Source organism: Colobus angolensis, unplaced genomic scaffold, assembly GCF_000951035.1.
Source record: "Colobus angolensis palliatus isolate OR3802 unplaced genomic scaffold, Cang.pa_1.0 Scaffold168, whole genome shotgun sequence".
Classification (NCBI taxonomy): domain Eukaryota; kingdom Metazoa; phylum Chordata; class Mammalia; order Primates; family Cercopithecidae; genus Colobus; species Colobus angolensis.
The window spans coordinates 6,951,826-6,964,737 of NW_012114799.1; positions in this window are offsets into that span (position 1 = coordinate 6,951,826).

Sequence of the window (12,912 nt, forward strand, 5' to 3'; positions counted from 1 at the left end):
GGGTCTCCAAATTTCTTGGCCTAGGCTGGATGCTGAAGCTAAATCCTGACATTGATATCGTCCTGTTGATGACTTATTTTTCGTGACATCTCATTCCTCATCGAACCTCAATTCATGATGTTTTCTGCAACAGTATAATAACACCTGTGGCATATTTAGTTGATACGATTGTTCAGTGTTCGTGTGGTGTTTTAAATGCAGCCAGAATAGTGCTGAATATTTAATAAACAGTGTAAATATTACCAGTAATATTAGCCAAGCCAGTAGAATTGGGAATGAAAATGTAGAGGACTATTTATGATTTTGCTTAACACTTGTTGTTTTAAAGAGAATTGTGTTTCTCTTTTATAAATCAAGTAGCATCACAAGTGATGCTTACCTGTAAAATAAAAGCTTGAATTTGGTAAGACCACTTTCTTCTTGCCTTTTCTCAAATAAAATTAAAGCCACTCAGTTTGCATTCATCAGTCATTTCTCAGAAAGTAAAACATGAACCAAGGAATGCACTTTCAAAATCTAATAAAGACATTCCATGTATGGCAATGTGACCTAGAGACTAGGATATCAACAAATATGAATTTAAGTGGCATAGAAGTAGATATGCCATATATTCATATGGTGAAGCAAAATTTATTAACACAATAAGCTATATTTAAAAATCAGGAAAAATTTTTGGTGTGGTTGTAGTGGAGCAAAATATTGCTTGAATTTTCTAAAATATATATATTTCAGATTCACTATTGATATTGTATTAAAAATGGAACACAATTTAGCTATGAATTGTTAAATGCATTAGTTGCCCCCACTGCACTAATAATATTGTCTTCATTCTGGCCTCAGAGTTGGCATTAAGAGTAATGACCACATAAGGGCACACATTCTGGAATGCTAAGTTGTATTAGTCCATTTCCATGCTGCTGATAAAGACATATCTGAGACTGTGTAATTAATAAAGAAAAAGAGGTTTAATGAACTAGCAGTTCCCCATGACTAGCGAGGCCTCACAATCTTGGCAGAAGGGGAAAGACACGTCTTAAGTGGCAGCAGACGAGAAAGAATGAGAGCCAAGCAGAAGGAGTGTGCCTTTATAAAACCATCAGATCTCCTGAGGCTTATTCACTACCGTGAGAATAGTATGGGGCAAACCACCCCCATGATTCAATTCTCTCCCACCGGGTCCCTCTTACGTCATGTGGAAATTATAGGAGCTACAATTCAAGATGAGATTTGGGTGGGTACACAGCCAAACCATATCATGAGTAGGATATGGAAACAATATATTTGGGGTTCTGGGTTTTAATTCTGACTTTGAAGGAAATGTAAACCCCATAAATGTTGTACCAGTCTTCTAGTTCATTAATTTGATTTTGAATATGTTGATTTGGTGAGTAAAATTACATAACAATCAAACATTTATTTGTTTAAAAATATTATGTGCCTCTTATGAGTTAGTCTATGCACTAAAGTGCATCTGTCATAAGGGTGTCCCCCAGTAATTTATAGGCTTTTAGTTGTAATAATAATTGAACTATTGAATACGTATGTTACAGTGACTTAAGTGTTTTGATGATTACATATCTAACATGGTTTAATCCATTTATTGATGCCCAAGAGTAATCTTCATCGAGGTGATATTTAAAAGGAGCTTGGAGAGTCCATAAACATGTTCTAAGGTGCGGAAGAACACATGAGAAGAAATGGAGAGGTTTGTGTTCAGTAGCAGCCTGTGCACTGGTGTCAAGAGAGCTCAGGGTAAAAGAAAGTTACAATGACAGTGGAAAGGTAGGCCTTTTATGCTATTCTGGATTAAGACTTTGTTTTTGAGAATATAGGTATGTGCCGCAGCCTTTTTTCCCCCTACTGTAGGTTTTTAAACAGAAAGGAAATCTCATATTGACTGTATTTAAGCTTGTAAAAACATTAGCATGCTAAGAAAATTACCATGAGTTATCATAGCCTATGTGCAAATGTGTCTGATTATCCAGGAAGTTTTTGAGTTATGAAATAAAGTAATTTACATTCTGAGCTGATATCTTAAGGGGCAGTTGGAGGAGATATTCCACCATCATTTGAAATACTGGAAATATCTTTCACCTGTCTTTAGAAATGGTTTTAAAGTCAATAAAGTCATTTGGGTGTGAGAATAAGGTGTCAGGAAAGTAGTACACTAAGACCTTCCCTTGATGCCGACCCTTAGAGGAGCAATGAGACTGTTTTAGTGGGCTTATAGCATTTTCTCTTGCTTTATGCTAAGAGAGAAGCAAAGATAACAGGATAAAACAACCTTTGCTAATTAACAGCAGGATATTTGATGACAGTTCACATGAGGCCAAGAGTGATAAAGTTCTTGGCTTGGAATCTTTCTATCTTGGAAACCTCTTCAATTATTGAAATCATAGGTGTAGAAGAAAGTCAGCAAAGGGTAGCACAAGAGAATTATTAACATGCAGATCTCTGGATTCCTCACAATGACACAGGTGGTAATGAAAAGATGTGGGGAGGGGAGAGAATGAGAAGATGAGTGAAGGCAAGCAGTTACTCCTGTGTTTTTAGCAAGAAGGAGGAGGAACAGAAGTGGAGGAAGAAAAAGAAGGGGGGAGGAGGATGGAAGATGAAGGAGGAGGAGGAAGAGGAAGAAAGGAAGAGGGAGAATGCAGCAGAGAGAAGGGAGAGGGAATGGGGAAGGAGAGAGCAGGGAGGAAGGAGGAAGAAACTTATTAAGTCAAGCTCTTAGGGATCTTTTCTTTCCATTAGGCTGCATTATCTCTCCGCTTATATCTTGAACCTACACACTAAGATAGAGTTTAGGACTTGAAAGCCATTTCTCCCTGGGTTATTGATGCAGGATCCTAGACTCACAGATGCTCCAGATCTCTAGTGTTAACTCCATCTTCTTGAGTGAGAATACTTAGCGTGTCATGCTGCCTAGGCTGAGTGTAAACAAGCTTCTTTTCCAAATTGTTATCTGTAAATGGAAGGAAGTAGAAGAGTTGGTGAAAGTAATGACGCATGTTCCCTCTTTAAATTCCCACTTTCTTGCAGAGGCAGACATAGACTTTATAAGCCATGTATCTACATATATAGTTCAAATATTCTCTCTAAAAGTATAATGCTCAGAAGAGTTAAGGAACAAAAGAAACACGAAGTCAGAAAGAGTTCAAAGTGAGATTGGTTTCTACTGGCTCTGTTTGATTGCATTTGTACCTAAATTTAGTTAATTTTTAAAATCAAGTGTAACAAACTTACCTTAGTGTGATATAGCAAGTGTTTATTGAATTAATGGGCTTAGCAAAAATATTGGCATTCCTATTTTAAGTGTTTATTAAATTATCAGACTGTTCTTGATATTAAAAATTTCCTAATTTATTTAGCTCAAGGTAAAATGCACCTCATTAAACAAGAGCAAGATAGAGCTACCCTGGATGAATGAGAGAGGCTGGATATTTGAGGAGAAAGCCTAGCACTGAGTAAAGGTTGCTCTGGGAAAAACAAATGGCTTATGGAAAAATTTGCTTTTTAAATGATGTGTGAGTCCTGTTTAATTTGATCTCCTGAAGAGGAAGAACACGTGCAATGTGTTATATATTTCTTCAAAGTTCACATAACTAAACTGAAAATTCACTACTGTGTGTTACTGAAACTAAAGCATGTGGCATCATGGAGGAGGGAGATTGTGAATGACCTACACCTAGATATGAATTTGGATTTTGCCAACGGTTTTACCAGAAATAGTTCAGCTTTCCTAATCCTATAGCCCTAAGTTCATACTCTTGTAGTACATCACTTCTTTGATTTCTAACTATTATCATAATAGTCTTTGTCACTGGTTTGGCTGTAAAGGCCCTTAAAGGCCATGTTTGATATTCTTCTTTGTATTTCCAAGTGTCAATACTCTTCATGTAAAAGGCAAATAGCAAATGTTTCTGGAATTCAAAATGGAAACTCTTAAACATGAGAAAATGATATGTTGAGTTTGATTGAATTCTCTGTTTTTTAGATAGCACAGAGAAAGGAATTGTTTGTTGACCAGACCAAAACTTTCTGCAACCTGGATATCAGAATTCCATGCCAAAGCTAGGTGGCTCTGAGAGCCCAGAATGCAACCAGACAAAATAAAAGGTATAAGGATCCTGAGTGAGAGAAATGGCCCATGGGGAAAGATTGGGAAGGAAAACAAAGGAGAAAGAAACAAGGAGCATTACTGGGCCAGAGAGATCGGCCTGGACTGAAATGGGGGCTTTGCCCAGTAGTTTTGGACTAAGGCAATGCTAGTTGATTTCTAAATGATTTCCATAGTTAAATATATCCCTCTGTTGTTTTAAAGACAAAAAAGTTTATAGAAGCCATGAAAATTGTTTATTTTTATCAGTGTTACTTTTCACCTCTTTAATGGTCTAGGAGGGGAGGTGAGCCAGTTAAATAAATAACTATCGAAATGAAATAATAACCTTAAGAGAAAACAGGGATTTTAGGTAAGAAGAGATTAAACCAGTGAGACGTGGGGGCATAGGGTAGAGGTAGGGATAAGAAAGCCTTTACCTGGGCCTTAAAGCAAGTGCATGGTTTAAACAGGTGTTTATGTGAACGGGACAGAGTCTCAGAGGAAGCAGGCCTTGTGTAAAGACACGGAAGTGGAAAGGCAGAGAACGTACTTTCAGTAAAACTGAAAATCAAGCTGGCCATGAATATGGGGGAGATGAAGGTAAGGACTATGGGTTTAGGGTAGAGAGGTAGAACTGTAGGCTATGATCTTAGGCCTTGTGTGATCAGACCATGATATGGTAATACCTGAACTGTTAAGTCTCCATTCCTATTCAACCCTTGGAGCTCCAACAATGCTGAACATCCTTCACTGTCTAGGACTTTGGAACTCACCTCTGTCTGCCTGTTGCCCACTATCATATAGTCTCCCTTAGTTTCCTCCCTCACACATTTACTCCCTCACTCAGACCTGTGCATGGATAACCCATGCCTAGAAAGTATCTCTTCTGGGAGTTCTTTGAGATGACACAGGTACCTCTGCTCCTCAGCCACTACAGCACTTTGTCTCACTGCATGATACTTGCTTGTTTATGCATACTGGTCACCTTGCTGCTGTGCAAGTCTGAGATCAGGTAAATAACCAGATCTGTGTTATTTACTCTCATCTTCCCAGCACTGAGCACAGTATCTGGCATGTAAAAATTGCTTGTACTGAATTCAAGCTTTGTGTACCTTCTCACCCTCCTTTTACCCCCTTCTTTCTTGTCCTTGGCTTGTGCTCTGTGGTTTAACTGTCTCATCTCCCTTCCTAGATGGTTAAAGGTGTTGCCAGTCCATTTTCAAACTTGGATGAAACACTATGTTGTGGTGTCTGGGATCTGGCTTCCTCGAGTAGCAGCTGAGAGGCTGGATGCTGCAATCTGGAGAATACAACCTGCAAGAGTAGGGAGCTTAGCTCCCTGTGGAGTGAAACTTGACCTATGAGAAACAGATTTAGGAGGAGGCCAGGCCACTCACAGTGCCCCTAGAGATTTTTATCATGTACAATTTCTTTTTGCAATCCTACCAAAAACACAGATCTCCTGAGTGATCACTATGTAACTTTGTGGTTTGATGATAAATGGTGATCAGCAGGATAACATACCACACAGCATTGCCTCATATTTCCTTTGCTTTACTCCTGTTGTTTTCTTGCTATCGTTGCCTCCTGGCCTGGAACCTCCTGAGTAAAGTATTAGCACCCAAATTCTCATTGTAGGTTTTGCCTTCTAGAGAACTTAAGAGATAATGTTCAATGAATGTGTGTTGAAAGGAAGAATGAGAGACACTGTTTTAAGGATTTATTGCAATAGGTAAGATATAATATGGGCCTGAAGTATGTTGAAGTTATAAACGACAACTTTTCTTTCTGTTCCTCCTTCAATTTTCTTCTCTTTTTTCTCCCTCAGTCTCCTTTCTCTTCCTCTTTTTTAATGTATTTCTCTCTCTCATCATGCAATACTTCTGTTTTCTCTCCTCTCTCCTCCTTTCATCTTGCATAAGCCTTGAGAAGAGAACAGTTTTAGTATTGTGATAGACTTCGCAGCAGTTAGCACATTGCCTGGCAAAAGGTAGATAAGAACTCAATAGATATTTCCTGAACAAATGAATGTAGCCCCCTGCGTATAGTCTTACCATTCGGTTTTAGGCATTGCTTTTCACTTTGGGACAACTTTTCTCTTCATTCCAGTTGTTCGCATACACCTGCACTTCATTAATGAACAATTAAGTTCTTTTTCTGGGAGTAGAAGATTACATTTGGAAAACCACGCTGAGACTAGTGCATTTACAATCTTTAGTTGAGTGTCTCGCTCATCTTCATTTTGTCAGCTGGACTGGATTTTTCTCAAACACCAAGCCAAGAGGTAATGAGGTTCCTCTTGGCAGTGCAATTTCTGAAACAAAGTTATTGCTTCCAATCTATTTCTCTAGCTTTGTTAAGTTTGCCAATTCAACTGGCAAGTAGGATACAGAAGAAATATCCACTTACTGCCCAACTCTTCCTGCAAGAAAGTTTCAGAACATTTTCACAAACCTTGTTCTAGTATTTTGCATATTTTTCATGCTCTAGTTTAAACTTTACATCAGGTTCTCTTCATCAGAGGACATAGTCACTTAGTAAGATCTCACTGTGCTTAAGAATCATTAAATGACTCCTTGAGTCTTCTGTCTGCTTCCTCAGGCACACAGGGGAAAGGGGGGAGGGATTTATTCCTATGTCAAGAGAAAATCTGGAAAGCCAGTGAACTAGGATGCTAGTTCTAACTCCAAGATCCTGTGTGCCTCCATGTGGAATATATAATTGTAGCTCATTTTATTTTTTTAGATCTGCTTTTCTTTTTTACCTTTTTATTTTTTTTAATTGACAAGTAAAAATTGTATGTACTTATGTCATACAGCATGATGTTTTGGTATAGGCATATATCTGAAATGAGTAAATAAAGCTATTTAACATATGCATTACCTCACACACTTTTTTGTGGTGAGAACACTTAGAGTCTACTCTGTTAGCAACTTTCAAATATGCAACATATGATTAACTATAGTCGCCACGAGGTATAAAAAAATACCTCTTGAACTTGCTTCTCCTAAGATCTACTTCTCTAAGACTTTAAATATATTTGTGACTTTTGATGGAGTTTATTCATGTTGTTCTGATTGTTTTGAAACTCAGTTCTGGACACAGCCATTTCTACGTGAATAATCTATGGGCATTTACAACTTAGTTTTTCTTATATTCGACCCTTCATCATCCTCCCCACACCCATATTGGAGTCTTCTCCACTGCTCCAAAATTCAGGAAATTGTTTCATTGGACCCTTCCTTTTATGACAGATTTCTCTGTAGCGTGAGAGGTTGTTGGATAGCATTTTACCTATAGTAGAACTTCTTTCAAAATTGGAGTCAATCCTCTCAAACCCTGTTGCTGCTTTCTTAACTAAGTGTATGTAATATTCTAAATACTTTGTTGCCATTTCAACAATGTTGACAGCATCTTCGCCAGGAATAGCTTCCATCTCAAGAAACCGTATTCTTTGCTCATCTGTAAGAAGCAATTCATCATCCATTCAAGTTCTATCATAAAGCTGCAGCAATTCGGTCACATCTTTAGGCTCCACTTCAAATTCTAGTTCTCTTGCTATTTCTACCACATGTGCAGTTACTTACTCCACTGAAGTCTTGAATACCTCAAAGTCATTCGTGATGTTTGGAATCCACTTCTTTCAAACTTCTATTAATGTTGATATTTTGACCTCTTCCCATGGATCACGAATGTTCTTAATGACATCTAGAATGATGAACGCATTTTCAATTTACTTTTCATTTATTTCATTTTCAGTGTACTTTTCCCAGATCCATCAGATGAATTACTGTTTATGGCAGGTGTAGCCTTACACAAAGTATTTCTTAAATAATAAAACTTGAAAGTTAAAATTCCTCCTTGGTCCGTGGGCTACAGAATGGATGTTGTGCTGTGAGTCATGAAAACATTAATCTCTTTGTACATCTCCATCAGGGTTTTTGGTGAACCAGATGCATTGTCAGTGAGAAGTAATATTCTGAAGGGAATCTCTTTTGTTTTCTGAGCAGTAGGCCTCAACAGTGGGCTTAAAATATGTAGTAAATCATGCTGTAAATAGATATGTTAGCGTTTGTTATTCCATTTATAGAGCACAAGAAGAATACAGCTAGCATAATTCTTAAGGACCCTAGGATTTTTTGGAATGGTAAATGGGCACTGACTTCAACTTAAAGTCACCAGCTGCATCAGCCCCTAACAAAAGATTCAGCCTGTCTTTTAAAGCTTTAGAGCCAGGCATTGACTTCTCCTCTTTAGCTATGGAAGTCCTAGATGGCATTTTCTTCCAGTATAAGGCTGTTTCCTCTACATTAAAAATTGGTTTTCCCATATAGCCACCTTCATCAATGATCTTAGCTAGATCTTCTGGATAACTTGCTTCTGCTTCTACATTAGCACTTGCTGTTTCACCTTGCACCTTTTTGCTATTGAGATAGCTCCTTTTTAAACCTTAGGAACCAACCTCTGCTAGCTTCAAAGGTTTCCTCCATCCCCCACCCCACAGCTTCCTCAGCTCTCTCAGCCTTCATAGAATCGAAGAGTGTTAGGACCTTGCTCTGGATTAGGCTTTTGCTTAAGGAAATGTTGTGACTGCTTTCATCTATCCAGAGAATTCAAACTTTCTTTATATCAACAATCAGACTGTTCTGCTTTCTCGTCATTCATGTGTTTACTGCAGTAACACTTTTAATTTCCCTCAAGAACTTTTTCTTTGCATTCACAACTTGGTTAATTGTTTGACACAGAGGCCTAGCTTTCAGCTAGTCTTGGTTTTCAACAAGCCTTCCTTTCTAAGCTTAATCATTTCTAGCTTTTGATTTAAAGTGAGAGATGTATGAGACTCTTCCTTTTACTTGAACATGTAGAAGTCATGGTAGGGTTATTAACTGGCCTAATTTCAATTTTGTGTCTCCAAGAATAGGGAGGCCTGAGGAGAGAGAGAGATGGGGGAATGGTGGGTAAGTGGAGCAGTCAGAACACACACAACATTTATTGATTAAGTTCACTGCCATGGATGGGTGTGGTTCCTGGAGCCCCAAAACAATGGCAATAATAACGTCAAAGATCACTGATCGCTGATGACTATAATATATATAATAATAATGAAAAGTGTGAAATAATGCAAGAATTAGCAAAATGTGACACAGAGACACAAAGCAGGCACATGCTGTTTGAAAAGTGGCGCTTACAGTCTTGCTGGACACAGGGTTGCCACAGACCTTCAATTTGTAACAAATACCATAGCTGAAAAGTGAAATAAAATGAAGTATGCCTGTATTTAATATCTGCTAGCTGTGCTGAGGAGATTAGTATTTTTACTCAGCTGCATACCGCAACGTGATTCCAATCCTTTAAGGAAGAGGAAAAGGTGCCTTAACTTACAGTGGCACACCATCAATATTGTTGCTGATAACACACTGCATACCTAATGATACTTAAAAAGAAACCTTTCATTTTGGAAATTGTCAAAGGTACATAAGTATAGATAACAGTTATTACTTTTTGGTAAAATGAAATTAAGTGGGAGGAAACACTGAATTGAGAGTTAGATGAGTGGAATTCTAATTCTGACCTTCTGATGGTGGGCTACCTGATTTGGGTGTCAATTTGTTACTTTTAATAGTGTGAATAATAGAATTTATTTATTCTCATAAGTATATTAAACACTAGTTTATGGCTCAGGCCTGTAATCTCAGCACTTTGAGAGGCTGAGGTGGGTGGATCTCTTGAGGTCAAAAGTTCAAGACTAGCCCGGCTAACATGGTGAAACCCCATCTCTATCAAAAATGCAAAAAAATTAGCCAGGCGTGGTGGGGCACACCTGTAATCCCAGCTATTCAGGAGGCTGAGGCAGGAGAATTGCTTGAATCTGGGAGGCAAAGGTTGCAGTGAGCTAAGATTGTGCCACTACACTCCAGCCTGGGCGACAGAGTGAGAACCTGCCACAAAACAAAACAAATCAAAACAAAATAAAAAAACAAAAAATAACCCCACTAGTTTAATATAATATATAAAAATATAAAAAATATAGGGAAACATAGATGTAAAGGCAGTTGCATTCTGAAGAAAATCTACGTAAATAGATTGTAAAGATATAGATATATAAAGCAGCTTATTACTGGTAATATTTTCTTCCATTGAACTAAAATGGACTGGAAACACTACAGATACTTTATTTCCCCAAAATTCTATACCTGTAATTTTCTTTCATGCTAGTTAGGATATACTATCAAATTGATGACTCTTTTAGTGTACTGTAGATTAAATAAAGCTTACAACAACATCTGTCATTTTTAACATATAACTTTAATAAAATAAATTATTTGTGATTATTAATCTATTTCTACATTAATCTGTTTAGGTTAAGAGTAGTATTTCAACTAAGATTTAAAGAAATTGGATTTTGAGATTGAGAAGAATCAAAGTATCGTTTAAACAGTAATTATCAACAACCATTGTGACACAAATCACCCATAGTACTTGATAAACATATTATTTTCTGGGTTCCTCTCCTGAAGATACTGATTCAGTGAATCTAGTCTGGGCCTGAAATTTTGAAAATGTTTGTGATGTAACAGATGATTCTTACCAATAGGGAAAACTAGGAAGGATTGATATAACCCAATATTTTTATAGTGAAATGTGCAAATTGAGATCTGCGGTAGTTGAAACTTGCCTGAGTTCCCAGTGTTTGTCAGTTGCAGCCCTAAGGCCCATGCCTTAAACTTCTAGCACTTTAGTCAGGTCTCCATCCACTTCCCTAAGCTGAAAGTTAATGTGCTTATAAAACATGTACCTTCTCTACTTACTTACACTGACTTTTTACCGACACTAATTTACTCACTAGTCTAATTTCTTCTTAGCTAAATTTAGCAACTATTCAAGTTTCAGGGCTTGAAAAGCAGCCTCAGGAATCACAGAGTTCTTATAAGAACCTTTTTCCAACGAAAATAACTTTAAGTGTCCAGGATCAGTGTGGAGTTTGAAGCTTTAGCATCAAAGCTTGTAATGACTTGCTAACTCTAATTGTTTTTTAGCTAGGACTTCCTGGATTTCTGTTTCCTGGTTGATTCTTATATCTTATATAAGCCACATGGCTTTTTTTCATGACCCTGAAAAAAACTCCTATTTTGATAATTCTTTGTCAAAGAATTATCTGTAAATCTGTAACCTTTTATAAAGAAGAAGATAATTATTTTCTACTCGTTTTCAAGTTACTTGGGGTGGAATTAAAGCTTAAAAGACATAGTGGTGATATACCAGGCATCAATCAGTTTACTCTCTTCTTGCAGCTCTGGAGCTCAACTTACTAAGACTTTTCTCTAGATTTCTTTTTTGTCATTAGTAGAGGGGTAAACTCTGTACAGGATAATTTAGACCCTGTTGCTGCAGTCAATGTTATTTATTCTTTTTATGTCAGATATAAGACTTCTTAAAGGAGTTTTGTTCTCTTTAATTCAAATCCCCTTTGAACATTCTATAATACCTCTTTTTTTTCTTTTCCTGTTTTCTTTCTTTCTTTTTTTTTTTAAGACAGGGTCTCACTCTGTCACCTAGGCTGGAGTGTGGTGGCACCATCTCAGCTTACTGTAGCCTCAACCTCCTGGGCTCAGGTGATCCTCCTGCCTCAGCCTCCCAAGTAGCTGGGACCATAGGCCCGTGCCACCACACCTAGCTAATTAAAAAAATAGCTTTAGAGATGGAGTCTCCCTATGTTGTCCATAGTGGTCTCGAACTTTTGACTCAAGCAATCCTCCTGCCTCAACCTCCCAAAGTGCTGAGATTACAGGCATGAGATACCACACCTGACCTTATAATACCTTTTAACTCAGCATTACACAATGGTTTCTTAATACTATTTATGATTATAAGTATTTGTTACCTACATTTTGACCATTTGCATTGTTGGGTGGTGGGATCCTAACTTATGAAATAGTCCCAATTCTAAATATCTCATCACTGTTTTTTAATGAGAATAGGATGAGCATTAGTGGGAAAATGGAGGTAAAAGCAATTTTTATTTCAGTATGCTTGACATTTGGTGTTGAAGGATAGTTCTAACAATATGTCTGACAGTTTTGATGTTTTGTCAGTAAATTGTCAATGCCAGGAAAAACTGGAGGTCCTTTAGAACTCAAGGAGCCACATTAAGAGGGGATTGCGTCGGGAAGCGAGGGAAGGAGAGAGCAAGGGGCTGGGGCATAGCACTGACAGGTGGGTGCTGTTTTGTAATACCCAGATGAAGTGGATTTATGGCCAGATGAGGTGGATTTAAAAGGCCTAAGATGGGGCAGTCACTGAAAAAACACATAATGCGTGTCTAGTTTGTTAATATGTTTTAGTAGTATATGGAGCCCTACCCCATTTGCTCAAAGGGCTATACTGCATTATCATTTCAATCTCCATAATGACTAAAATCCTTACTTTTCCTAAGCCTCACCTTTTTTTTTTTTTTTTAAAAGAAGCTATGTACAGATTTGATTTCGGGAATGTTTATTTTCAATAGGGGAGCAATAGACTAGGCCTTTCCTATTGATAAGGCAAGGATACTTTCTTATGTGAGTTCACATTACATATTATCAATGTATTAACTGTGCCTAATATTAAGTGACTATCTTTTAGCTCTCAACTAATCCTTCTTTACACAGACAAAGGCTAGACATCAAGATATAACCCTAGCACTGTTGCTGTATTCATTCCTGTTATCTTTACTAACTAAGATAGTGGAATCGTAAGGTCTACAGTTGGAAAGGAATTGGATTGATTGTCTGGTGCAAACCTCTCTCCGACAGTGATTTCCTCTTGAAGAG